This window comes from Pseudophryne corroboree, chromosome 3 (assembly GCF_028390025.1).
Source record: "Pseudophryne corroboree isolate aPseCor3 chromosome 3, aPseCor3.hap2, whole genome shotgun sequence".
Taxonomy (NCBI): Eukaryota; Metazoa; Chordata; class Amphibia; order Anura; family Myobatrachidae; genus Pseudophryne; species Pseudophryne corroboree.
This window is the reverse complement of record NC_086446.1, coordinates 482,492,815-482,505,102: the sequence shown is the minus strand read 5'-3', so window position 1 is coordinate 482,505,102 and position 12,288 is coordinate 482,492,815. Positions and strand designations below refer to the sequence as shown.

At 45.6% G+C, this 12,288-nt stretch overlaps 1 long non-coding RNA gene across 2 annotated transcripts in view; it reads right to left on the bottom strand.

The window, feature by feature from the left end:
* LOC135057922 (uncharacterized) overlaps positions 1-12,288 on the bottom strand; it is a 90,669-nt gene that overhangs the window by 20,881 nt on the left and 57,500 nt on the right. The window lies entirely within an intron of this gene.

The window sequence follows — 12,288 nt, the reverse complement described above, 5'->3', positions numbered from 1 at the left end:
AGCGGCCCCGGGTGTCCGCGTCAGCGAACCCGCAACGGAAACCGGCATCATCGGGTGTCTGAGGTGTGGAGTGTCCCCCTGAAGCCCCTGGGTGTCCCTACCTTGCCGCTCAGTGAGCCCAGTGACGGGGGTTTCCATTCCTGCAACAGGGGAGTGAGAGCTGTGGGTCCGGCGGCCAACTTGGAAGCAGCTCCCTCAGCCAGCATTGCACAGTACTGCAAGCCTGTGGAGTTTACTCAGCTGGGTGAGCTGTTTATGTGCACACTGTTCATACTTACTGCTACTCTGGTACAATACTGCCTCTCTTGACATTGAATATTTGGGACTTTACTGCCTTTCCTGACACTGAATATTAGGGACTTCTGTGCCACCTGCGCCTGACTGTGCCTTCATTCTGTGACATTGCCTGAGCTCCCCTTTCCTATCTGACTACCGGTTCACACTTGGTCACCATGGTTAAGGATGGGCAGCGAGCGGCTGCGGCTAAATTAGAGAAGTATGCTCGTCAATCTACCAGCCAGCCGTCGCAGTCATCTCCTAAATCTTCCCCTTCTGCTCAAAATGATCCCCCATCCGCCTCAGGTTCTTCTATGGCACCTTCTACCCCTTCCATTCAACAGGTACTAGAAGCTATAGCGGGTAGCGAACAACGTTTTTCCGATAAAATGGAGAAAGTGCAATGCGATCTTTCATTATTGAGACAGGATGTTCAGCGCATCCGTGAGAAAGTGGGTGAGGCTGAGACGCGGGTCTCCAACTTAGAGGACGTCTGTGGCCCTTTAAAGCAAACCGTTTCCAGGTCTCATCGCTGCAAGCCAAGCTCCTAGACATGGAGGGACGCCTACGCAGAAATAATGTATGATTTGTAGGCCTGCCTAAGAAAGAAGAGGGGTCTCATCCTGAGGACTTTCATGGAATTATGGCTCAAAGAACTATATAGTGCAGACTCCATTACCTCACAGTTCGCGGTGGAATGTGCCCACAGAATACCCTCAAGGCCTCTACCTCCTGGTGCCCCTCCGCGAACTTTCATTGCAAAATTCTTACATTATAAAGACTGTGACTCTGTCCTTCGTTTGGGTCGCACAAAGGGCCCTCCTTTCAGGAATGGCATCAGGGTATCAGCATTCCCAGACTTCGCTGCGGATGTCCAAAAAGACCAGGCCCAATTCCTACCCATCAAGCGTCATCTCCGGGACCTGAATCTCTCCTATTCTATGCTATTTCCCTCCAGGCTTCGTGTGATGGTGGAGGGGGAGACTAAATTCTTTAATTCTCCTAGGGAGGCAGCTGCCTGGCTGGACAGATATGAACCGGGCGCCCGCCAGCTGGCTCCAGATTGACCTCCTGCGTTGATATTTCCGAACTTTTATGCCTCGGTTACGCAAGTATAAGTCCGGGGAGCCTCATTGCTTTGGTGGTTCTGGGCTTCATTGAATAACGTTACTTACAGGTTTCTCTTAGGAATTTAGATCTTAAGGGTTTGGGTTTTGTTCCCTAGCGGCGATGCTTTTGTACTTGTTGAGTAACTCCCAGCCAAAATAGTCAAAATCGAAAGAAAATATCTCACCGTGTGTACACACCCTAAGTCCCCTAGATTTCAACAGATACAGCTCTTTATTTTACATAGAACATACATGACACCAACCAGGCTGGCTAGGTTTGAGGCTGGTCGCTCGAATGTTTGCCCCAAATGTGGGATTGCTGAGGGTTCCTTTTGGCACCTTCTGTGGGACTGTCCAGGTGTTTTGGACTGGGATCGGGTAAATTCTGTAGTGGACAGGGATATCTAGAAGTGTGCTCACCCCTAGGTTTTGCTCCTTGGGGATGGGAGGCCCTGCCTCTCTGTCCAAAATGGAGTGCCTATATGCTCACAATATATGCACCTTGGCTAAGGTGTGTCTCGCGTGATTGTGGATGGCTCCTGCCTGTCCTTCGTTATCTGCTTTTAAGGCCTTGGTGAACGACACTCTTTTCAAAGACCGTTACATATATATGAAAAACAATGCTATTTCCAAATTCGAGAAAATCTGGTCCCCTTGGCTCGTATCAGTATACTCCTCCACTGACCTTACACTATAGTGGGCTCTGAGATTCTGTAACAAACTGTGCCCTGGGTTAGTGCCATGCTTGGTGTACTTTATATATGCAGTGCTACTTCATGTTCTTTCTTTCTTTTCTATTTCAATTGTTGGGAGTTTTATCTCTTATTTCTCTAACGTCCTAGAGGATGCTGGGACTCCGTAAGGACCATGGGGATAGACGGGCTCCGCAGGAGACATGGGCACTTTAAGAAAGACTTTGACTCTGGGAGTGCACTGGCTCCTCCCTCTATGCCCCTCCTCCAGACCTCAGTTTGATACTGTGCCCAGTGGAGACTGGGTGCATTTCAGGAGCTCTCCTGAGTTTCCTGTAAGAAAGCATTTTTGTTAGGTTTTTTTATTTTCAGGGAACCTGCTGGCAACAGACTCCCTGCATCGAGGGACTGAGGAGAGAGAGAAACAGACCCACTTCTCTGAGTTCAGGGCTCTGTTTCTTAGGCTACTGGACACCATTAGCTCCAGAGGGATCGGTACGCAGGTCCCACCCTTGCCGTCCGTCCCAGAGCCGCGCCGCCGTCCTCCTCGCAGAGCCGGAAGGATGAAGCCGGTTGAGTATGTGAGGAAAAGACCCATCTGAGGCGGCAGAAGACACTTGAATCTTCACTGAGGTAACGCACAGCACTGCAGCTGTGCGCCATTGCTCCCCTTCACCTCACACACTCCGGTCACTGTAAGGGTGCAGGACGCAGGGCGGGGCGCCCTGGGCAGCAATATAAACCTCTCTTATGGCACAGATGTATATATACATGTACAGCTGGGCACTGTACATGTATAAAAAGAGCCCCCGCCATGTATTGAAAAAATTGAGCAGGACAGAAGCCTGCTGCCGAGGGGGCGGGGCTTCTCCCTCAGCACTCACCAGCGCCATTTTTCTCCACAGCACCGCTGAGAGGAAGCTCCCCGGACTCTCCCCTGCTTGACACACGGTGACAGAGGGTTTTAAAGTAGAGGGGGGGGGGCACATAATTGGCGCAGATACATAAAACAGCGCTGCTGGGTAAACATTAATTTACTGTGTTATTCCTGGGTCATATAGCGCTGGGGGGTGTGCTGGCATACTCTCTCTCTGTCTCTCCAAAGGGCCTGGTGGGGAACCTGTCTTCAGAAAAGAGCTTCCCTGTGTATGTGTGGTGTGTCGGTACATGTGTGTCGACATGTCTGAGGTTGAGGGCTCACCTAAGGAGGAGGGGGAGTTTATGAATGTTAGGTCTCCGTCGGCGGTGCCGACGCCGGACTGGATGGATATGTGGAATGTTTTAAGTGCAAATGTTAATTTATTGCACAAAAGGCTAGACAAAGCCGAAGCTGGGGCACAGTCAGGGAGTCAACCTATGTCTGTCCCTATGTCGCCGGGACCTACGGGGTCTCAGAAGCACCCACTATCCCAAATAGTTGACACAGATACCGACACGGATTCAGACTCCAGTGTCGATTACGATGATACAAAATTACAGCCAAAGGTGGCTAAAGGTATTCGATATGATTATCGCAATAAAAGATGTGTTGCATATCACTGAGGAACCCCCTGTCCCTGACACGAGGGGACACATGTATAAAGGAAAGAAACCTGAGGTCTCCTTTCCCTCCTCACATGAGCTGAACGAAGTATGTGAAAAAGCGTGGGAAACTCCAGACAAAAAACTGCAGATTCCCAAAAGGATCCTAACAGCGTATCCTTTCCTGTCGCAGGACAGGATACGGTGGGAATCCTCCCCTAGGGTGGACAAGGCCTTGACACGCTTATCAAAAAAGATAGCGCTTCCATCCCAAGATACGGCTACCCTCAAGGATCCTGCTGACCGCAAGCAGGAGGTTACCCTGAAGTCCATTTACTCACATTCTGGTACGTTACTCAGACCGGCTATTGCATCTGCCTGGGTTTGTAGTGCTGTAGCAGCATGGACAGATTCCTTATCAACGGATATTGAGACTCTTGATAAGGATACCATTTTATTGACCCTAGGGCATATAAAAGATGCGGTCTTGTATATGAGGGATGCTCAAAGAGACATTAGTTTACTGGGTTCCAGGATAAACGTTATGTCTATTTCTGGTAGGCGTGTCTTATGGACCCGACAGTGGACTGGTGATGCCGACTCCAAGAGACATATGGAGTTGTTGCCTTACAAGGGTGAGGAATTGTTTGGAGAGGGACTCTCGGACCTCGTCTCCATGGCTACGGCAGGTAAATCAAATTTTTTACCATATATTCCCTCACAATCTAAGAAAGCGCCTCATTATAAATGCAGTCCTTTCGTTCCAATAAAAGCAAGAGAGCACGTGGATCGTCCTTTCTTGCCAGAGGTAAGGGCAGAGGGAAAAAAGCTGCATAACACAGCTAGTTCCCAGGAACAGAAGTCCTCCCCGGCCTCTGCAAAATCCACCGCATGACGCTAGGGCTCCCCTGAGGGAGTCAGCTCCTGTGGGGGCACGTCTTCGACTGTTCAGCCACGTCTGGGTCCACTCACAGGTGGATCCATGGGCAATAGAAATAGTTTCCCAGGGTTACAAGCTGGAATTCGAAGAAGTGCCTCCTCACCGGTTTTTCAAATTGGCCCTACTGAAACAACCCCTGGAAAGGGAGATAGTGTTACATGCGATTCACAAATTGTGTCTTCAACAAGTGGTGGTAGAGGTTCCCCTGCTTCAAAGAGGGCAGGGGTACTACTCAACTCTGTTTGTGGTTCCGAAACCGGACGGTTCGGTCAGACCCATTTTAAATTTAAAATCCCTGAACCCTTACTTAAAACGGTTCAAGTTCAAGATGGAATCGCTCAGGGCGGTCATCGCCAGCCTAGAAGGGGGAGATTTTTTGGACATAAAGGATGCATACCTGCATGTCCCCATATATCCTCCTCATCAGGCGTACCTGAGATTTGCGGTACAGGATCGTCATTACCAATTTCAGACGTTGCCGTTTGGGCTTTCCACGGCCCCGAGAATTTTCACCAAGGTAATGGCGGAAATGATGGTGCTCCTGCGCAAGCAGGGTGTCACAATTATCCCGTACTTGGACGATCTCCTCATAAAAGTGAGATCACGGGAGAAGTTGCTGAACAGCGTATCACTTTCACTTAATGTGTTACAGCGACACGGCTGGATTCTCAATATTCCAAAGTCGCAGCTGAATCCTACAACTCGTCTGCCCTTCTTGGGCATGATTCTGGACACAGACCAAAAAGGGTTTTTCTTCCGACGGAAAAAGCGCGGGAACTCATGACTCTAGTCATGAACCTGTTGAAACCAAAACAAGTGTCAGTACATCATTGCACTCAAGTTCTGGGAAAGATGGTGGCAACATACGAAGCCATTCCATACGGCAGATTCAATGCAAGGACCTTCCAATGGGATCTATTGGACAAATGGTCCGGGTCGCATCTGCAATTGCATCAGCGGATCACCCTGTCCCCCAGGGCCAGAGTATCTCTCCTGTGGTGGCTAAACAGTGCTCACCTTCTAGAGAGCCGCAGGTTCGGCATTCAGGACTGGATCCTGGTGACCACGGACGCGAGCCTCCGAGGTTGGGGAGCAGTCACACAAGGAAGAAATTTCCAAGGACTTTGGTCAAGTCAAGAGACTTGTCTTCACATCAACATCCTGGAACTAAGGGCCATATACAACGCCTTACGTCTAGCGGAGATCTTACTTCGCAATCGACCAGTTCTGATCCAGTCAGACAACATCACCGCAGTAGCTCATGTAAACCTTTTTGGGAAAAAAACTTCAAAATACAGTGCGCAATGAAACAGTAGTGCAGCTACACAGTATAACACAAGTGTGCATCCAAAACACACTAAATGATACGAATGAAGAAAAGAAGTGTATACTAGTAATAGCGCTCTCCAGTAGCCATGTTTTATATATCACCCATGTGAAAATGATATAATAAGGTTCGATTCACCATGTATTGCAACAAAAACGTCCTTTGAACTCCTTATTGCACACACTCAGATGGTTACTCCAGAATTCTTCCTTCTCAGGGAAAATTCAATAGTGTTCATAGGCAATTAGACCAGCATCGAATCTATGGAAATAGATATAAGCCTCTCTTAATCCTCTTGCAAGGATATTTGCGGGAGGTGCTTATAGAGAAACACAAATATAGTGTAGCAAGTCTTAAAACGAGAACATATTTAATATGTATAAAATGCACGTACAAGAAAGTAATTTTAAAACAGCATGTCATAAAACTCCATATAACATCACCATCGCTCAGATCTTTCACGAGGATTCAAATGGCACCAGATGTCAAGTGGGAAGGTGAATGAGCTCCGGATGCCCACCGCCACACCATAGAAAGTTCCCTCTAGTAGCTGATTGATGAGTGCAGGAGTCCACGTAAAAAACACAACCACGCTTAACGCGTTTCGGACGGGATCCGTCCTTCGTCAGAAGCATGGTTGTGGTGTTTGAGGATTGAGTATTTAAACACTCTTAATGAGGAACAGCAGCTGAATTCAATTGCAGAACGTAAAACCTCCCGCGCCGGAGAACATCGTAACCGGAAGCGGAAGTTCAACATGCGGGTCACCGATTTCATCACTTCCGGTATGTGCGTTCCAGATGTAATTCACGAACGACCGGAAGTTGCTCTGTTTACGTTTCCATAGCAGCTGACTTCATATAAAGAACCTCGTTCCTATTTGTCGTTATCAGAGATACAGCTGGACAGCTTCATAACTCCGGCAGTGGCATTATCTCTGAATCATAAGTCCACATAATATTCATTCCAGTAATCATGAAAATAAAACATATAAAAACAAGGCATTACCATAGGACACAAAAAATTTTACCATAGGACACAAAAAAAAAATTTTTAAACCACCATAGAGCTAGGATTATATAAATTGGGAATTGAGGAAGAAGAGAAGAATAAATGGGAAAGAGAGAAAAAATTAATCAAGTAAGAAAACATTTTAATTCGAATTCACCGTTAAGGCCCCTAGGTGTCAGTGTTTTCAAACGGTGAATCCATCTGTTTTCAACTTGTGATAACCTTTTCTGTATATCTCTAGTTCGCCATTTTGGGAGAATCATCTGAATTCCACAGAATGATCTCAAAAAACATTCTCTTGACTCATGTACTTTTTTAAAGTGAGATGAAACGGTATGGGTATCTAGACCCTTACGAATATTATAGATGTGTTCGGCCCATCTGACCTTAACACATCTCCCCGTTTTTCCCACATAAAAGAGTCCGCATGTGCACTCCAGAATGTATATCACATTCTTGGAGTGACAAGTTATGAACTCTCTTATTGGATGTGTTTGTCCATTTACTGTGAATTCTGTAATTTTTCTCAAAGGCGATTTCACAGACCTACACATTAAACACTCCCCGCAGCGATGGAAGCCCTTAGTTCTTATGCTTTGTCTAGGATTATTTTCCATACTACTCCTAACTAGCTGATTTTTGAGTGTTGGGGCTCTCCTATAAATGAAGAGTGGTTTATCGGGTAACAGCGGGCCAAGAACTGTATCCTGCTTGAGAATATTCCAATTGCCACTAACCACTCGTTCTATACTTTTGAAAGATTTATTGTACTGACTGATGAATGCCCACCTGAAACGCTCATCCTTGGGTTTGGGACAGTTTTTAACTTCTAATAACTTCTCCCGCTCCATTGTTCCTACTTTTGATCTTGCCTTATCTAGGAGGTTATCAGAGTACCCTTTCTTTCGAAAAAGTGTGGACATTTCATTCAGTTGTTCATCACATATAAGTTGATCTGTGCAGTTTCTTTTTATCCTAGCAAACTGGCTGAAAGGAATCCCATCCAGCCAGTTTGCATGATGCTGACTCGTTCTCTCGATGAAGCTATTAGAGTCCGTGGCCTTTCTGTAAGTTTTGGTGTTCACTTGGCCCCCAGATATATATATACTTAAGTCCAAGAAGGAAACCTCCTTCTGACTAGTATTAAATACCAGTTGTATTGCCATATCATTGTGATTCAAACTTTCACAAAAAACATTGAGTGACTCTTCGTCACCCCGCCACAAAAATAAAATGTCATCGATATAGCGCTGCCAGGACACCAGGCCCGCCACCAGCTCGCCGTCACGCCATACGTGGTGTTCTTCCCAGTAGGCCATGAACAAGTTTGCGTAGCTAGGGGCGAACCTTGTGCCCATGGCAGTGCCCACCCTCTGCAAATAGAAGGTGCCATCGAAAACAAAATAATTATTCAACAAGATGAATTTTATACTGTCTAGGATAAAATTCTTTACCGGAGTGCTTAAGGTGCTAGCATTCAAAAAATAGGAGACTGCCGTAAGTCCCTTCTCGAGGTCGATTATTGTATACAGTGTACACACATCTGCTGTGCACAAAAAATCTCCCTCCTCCCACTTATATTGATTGATCCTTCTAAGTGTGTCTCCAGTATCCTTCAGAAAGGCCCTTGTTTTCTGTACCAGGGGTTGTAAGTGGTAATCCACCATGGCAGATAAATTGCTTGTTAGGCTATTACAGCCCGAAACAATTGGCCTTCCTGGAGGGTGGAGGGGATCCTTATGAATCTTTGGGAGAACATACATGGTGGGAATGGATGGCTCTGTTATATTTAAATAATCAAATTCCTTCTTTGTTATGACCCTACTTTCCAAAGCTTTCGTACTCATATCTTGCAAAGCTTTGGCAATTCTATTAGTAGGATCAGATTTCAATTTTAAATACGTTTTGCCATCATTAAGCTGTCTGTATATTTCCTGCATGTACATTTCCCTACTCATAAGGACCACCCCTCCACCCTTATCCGCAGGTTTGATGACCAGATCTGTGTCATTCTTCAAAGATTCAACAGCTGCAAATTCTTTTTGAGTTAAATTTAATTTAACATTCTTATTTTTACTTTTAGTTTCCTTCAATACAATCCTCTCTATTTCATCACACACCACTTTGTTGAAAACCTCCAAACAATTTCCTCTGGCCTGTGTGGGGTAAAACGTGGAGGGAGGTTTGAAATGTGTAGTTTCCATTTCACTTTCACCATCACCAATTTCTTGGGGACATTCATTCCCCTTTTCCTCTTTAATTTGAAAAAACCGTTTGATCGTCAATTTACGGACAAATTTTTGAACATCTAAGAAAATGTCAAAGGAATTGGCCCTACTTGAAGGGGAAAATTTTAAACCCTTTTGTAAAACACTTACTTCATGCATATTTAGGGTTCTATCTGAAAGATTAAAAATCCTTCCTTCGGTGGGATCACTGGCATTCACAGGGATTATTTCTGTAATCTCTGTAGTTTGTTGTGGAAGGGGATTTTTCTTAAATTTCCTATTCTTCCCCGCTCTTTTCCCTCTTCTAGTAACCTTGTTACTTTTTTGACCAGCGGACATAGCTACCGACGATTTCTCGGTGTCCTGGGGCCCCACTCTAAAAAAGAAGAATTTTCCACATCTTTGTCAGATAATGGTTGAAACCTATTGAAGAGGTTAGTGGAAGAGGGTCTATCGTCGGGAACTGGCTGTTTGGAATTAAGCCTATTTCTTCCCCACCCCTCACGATTACCATTTGCAAAAGAAGAGTCTCTTTGCTTCCATGAGCTAGTTTGGGAAGTGTCCCATTTTTTATAATCATATGATCCATGATTATTATAGGAGGACCGCTGACTACCATTTTTTCTCCATTGGGGTGGTTCCCTATTAAATGGCAACCTACCATATTGGGTTTCAGACGTAAAAGTAACATTTGGAATCCTATCATGGCCCTTTCCATGATTACCAAATGTGGCCTTAGCTCTGGTTTTCTTCCCATGAAGGGGTCTCTCTATCACGGTATTCACCTTGAGTGGTTCTGGACCTTCATCTGTCCCTGTTATCTCAGGATCACTTGAATCTCTTTTAAATTTTTTAAATTTTCTCTCCCTTAATTCCTTTGTGCTTTTATTCATTCTTTGTAACAGGGATTTTTCTAAGGTTTTAAATTCCTCGGATTCTTTGTAGGGATGTACCAGGGTTTGAAAAGTGTTTATTTCATCATTCAATTTTAAGAGATTCTTTTTCCTCTCCTTAATAATCAATTCCATCAATGCAGAGGAACAAGAATTAAGAATAGTATCCCATTCATTTATAAAGTCTGAATCCAAAGAATTGAAGGATGGGGTTTTAACCATTTTTAGACCCTTAGGTATGAGGTGGGCAGATTGATAATGTTCAAGAGTCACAACCTCCCACCACATCCTATTTTCTTTCTGCATCACTGTTTCCAATTTCTTGAAAACTGATGCTAGATCATCATCCATTAATTCAACACCTTTATTCATATCCTTAAAAGTACTCTGAATTAATTCATTCCTACTTTCTCTGAATTGCACGTACAAGAAAAACTGCTGTTTTAAAATTACTTTCTTGTACGTGCATTTTGTACATATTAAATATGTTCTCGTTTTAAGACTTGCTACACTATATTTGTGTTTCTCTATAAGCACCTCCCGCAAATATCCTTGCAAGAGGATTAGGAGAGGCTTATATCTATTTCCATAGATTCGATGCTGGTCTAATTGCCTATGAACACTATTGAATTTTCCCTGAGAAGGAAGAATTCTGGAGTAACCATCTGAGTGTGTGCAATAAGGAGTTCAAAGGACGTTTTTGTTGCAATACATGGTGAATCGAACCTTATTATATCATTTTCACATGGGTGATATATAAAACATGGCTACTGGAGAGCGCTATTACTAGCTCATGTAAACCGCCAAGGCGGCACAAGGAGCAGAGTGGCAATGGCGGAAGCCACCAGAATTCTTCGCTGGGCGGAGAATCATGTAAGCGCTCTGTCAGCAGTGTTCATTCCGGGAGTGGATAACTGGGAAGCAGACTTCCTCTGCATCCGGGAGAGTGGGGACTTCATCAGGAAGTCTTCGTGCAGATTGCAAGTCGGTGGGGACTACCCCAAATAGACATGATGGCATCCCGTCTCAACAAAAAGCTACAAAGGTCAGGGCCGTCTTTTCATATGGGCTCAATGGGCTCTTGCCCAAGGGCCCCAGGAGAAAAAGGGCCCTAGGCTGATAGCTGAGGGTCCCCTCTTTCCAGGGGCACCAGATTTTTGAAAATCGGCCCAGGGGAACTGGAGATATCCGACTTCAAAGCAGTGGTCCCCTTCCAAGCCTGTTAATTGTTCTTCCCAGCCAGATATATCAAGTTCTGTCTGACTTAGCGTTTTTCTGAGGGTACACTCCAAAAGCTGGGACTCTCCTCTTTCAGTGGACACTGGCAGCTTGTCTCTACTAAGCCCAGAACCACAGATATCAGCCTTCAAGCAGCTGGTCCCTGCTCCAGCTCCACACACCTAATATGCAGTTTTATATATTTGTTGGTGGATTGCTCTGGTTCCTGAAGTCTGATCCCCAAGTCCTCACTACCTCCTGAAAGGTGGTACTCCCTAGGTTTTTTTTTATTCCATTAAAGCTAAGAAATCTATTTCCAGGAACTGGAGATATCTACAGTAAAGCAAGCTGTCCTGACCCCCGGAAAATGATTAATATTAAGCCCACTCCACTATCCACCCCTCCCCTGTGCATTAAACACCCCCTACCACCCTGGAAGTCATGTACCGGGGCCCCTTCATTCAGCACAATGTCCCCTTCTACAGGTTAGTGTTCTCCTTCCTGCCCCATCTGTGCAGTAAAGGTGTAATTAGCAGAAATTATTTCTCCAGGTCCTAAATGCTGAGCAAAAGATAGTACCCCCCCTAACCCCCGCGGGACATCAAAGCTGCCGCTGATAGCACCCCCACCCCTACCAATGATGGGTGGGTAGGGGCCCCAGTGCATTGCTGTGCCCAGGGGCCTACACTGCTGTTAAGACAGCTCTGACAAAGGTATTGCGCCAGGTCAAGAGACCCTCAGGCGGTAGCTGTGGACGCCCTAGTGACACCGTGGGTGTTCCAGTCGGTATATGTGTTTCCTCTTCCTCTCATACCCAAGGTGTTGAGGATAATAAGAAAAAGAGGAGTGAGAACAATTCTCATTGTTCCAGATTGGCCACGAAGGACCTGGTATCCGGATCTGCAAGAAATGCTCACAGAAGATCCGTGGCCTCTTCCTCTAAGGCAGGACCTGTTACAACAAGGTCCCTGTCTGTTCCAAGACTTACCGCGGCTGCGTTTGACGGCATGGTGGTTGAACGCCGGATCCTAGCGGAAAAAGGTATTCCGGATGAGGTCATTCCTACGCTAATA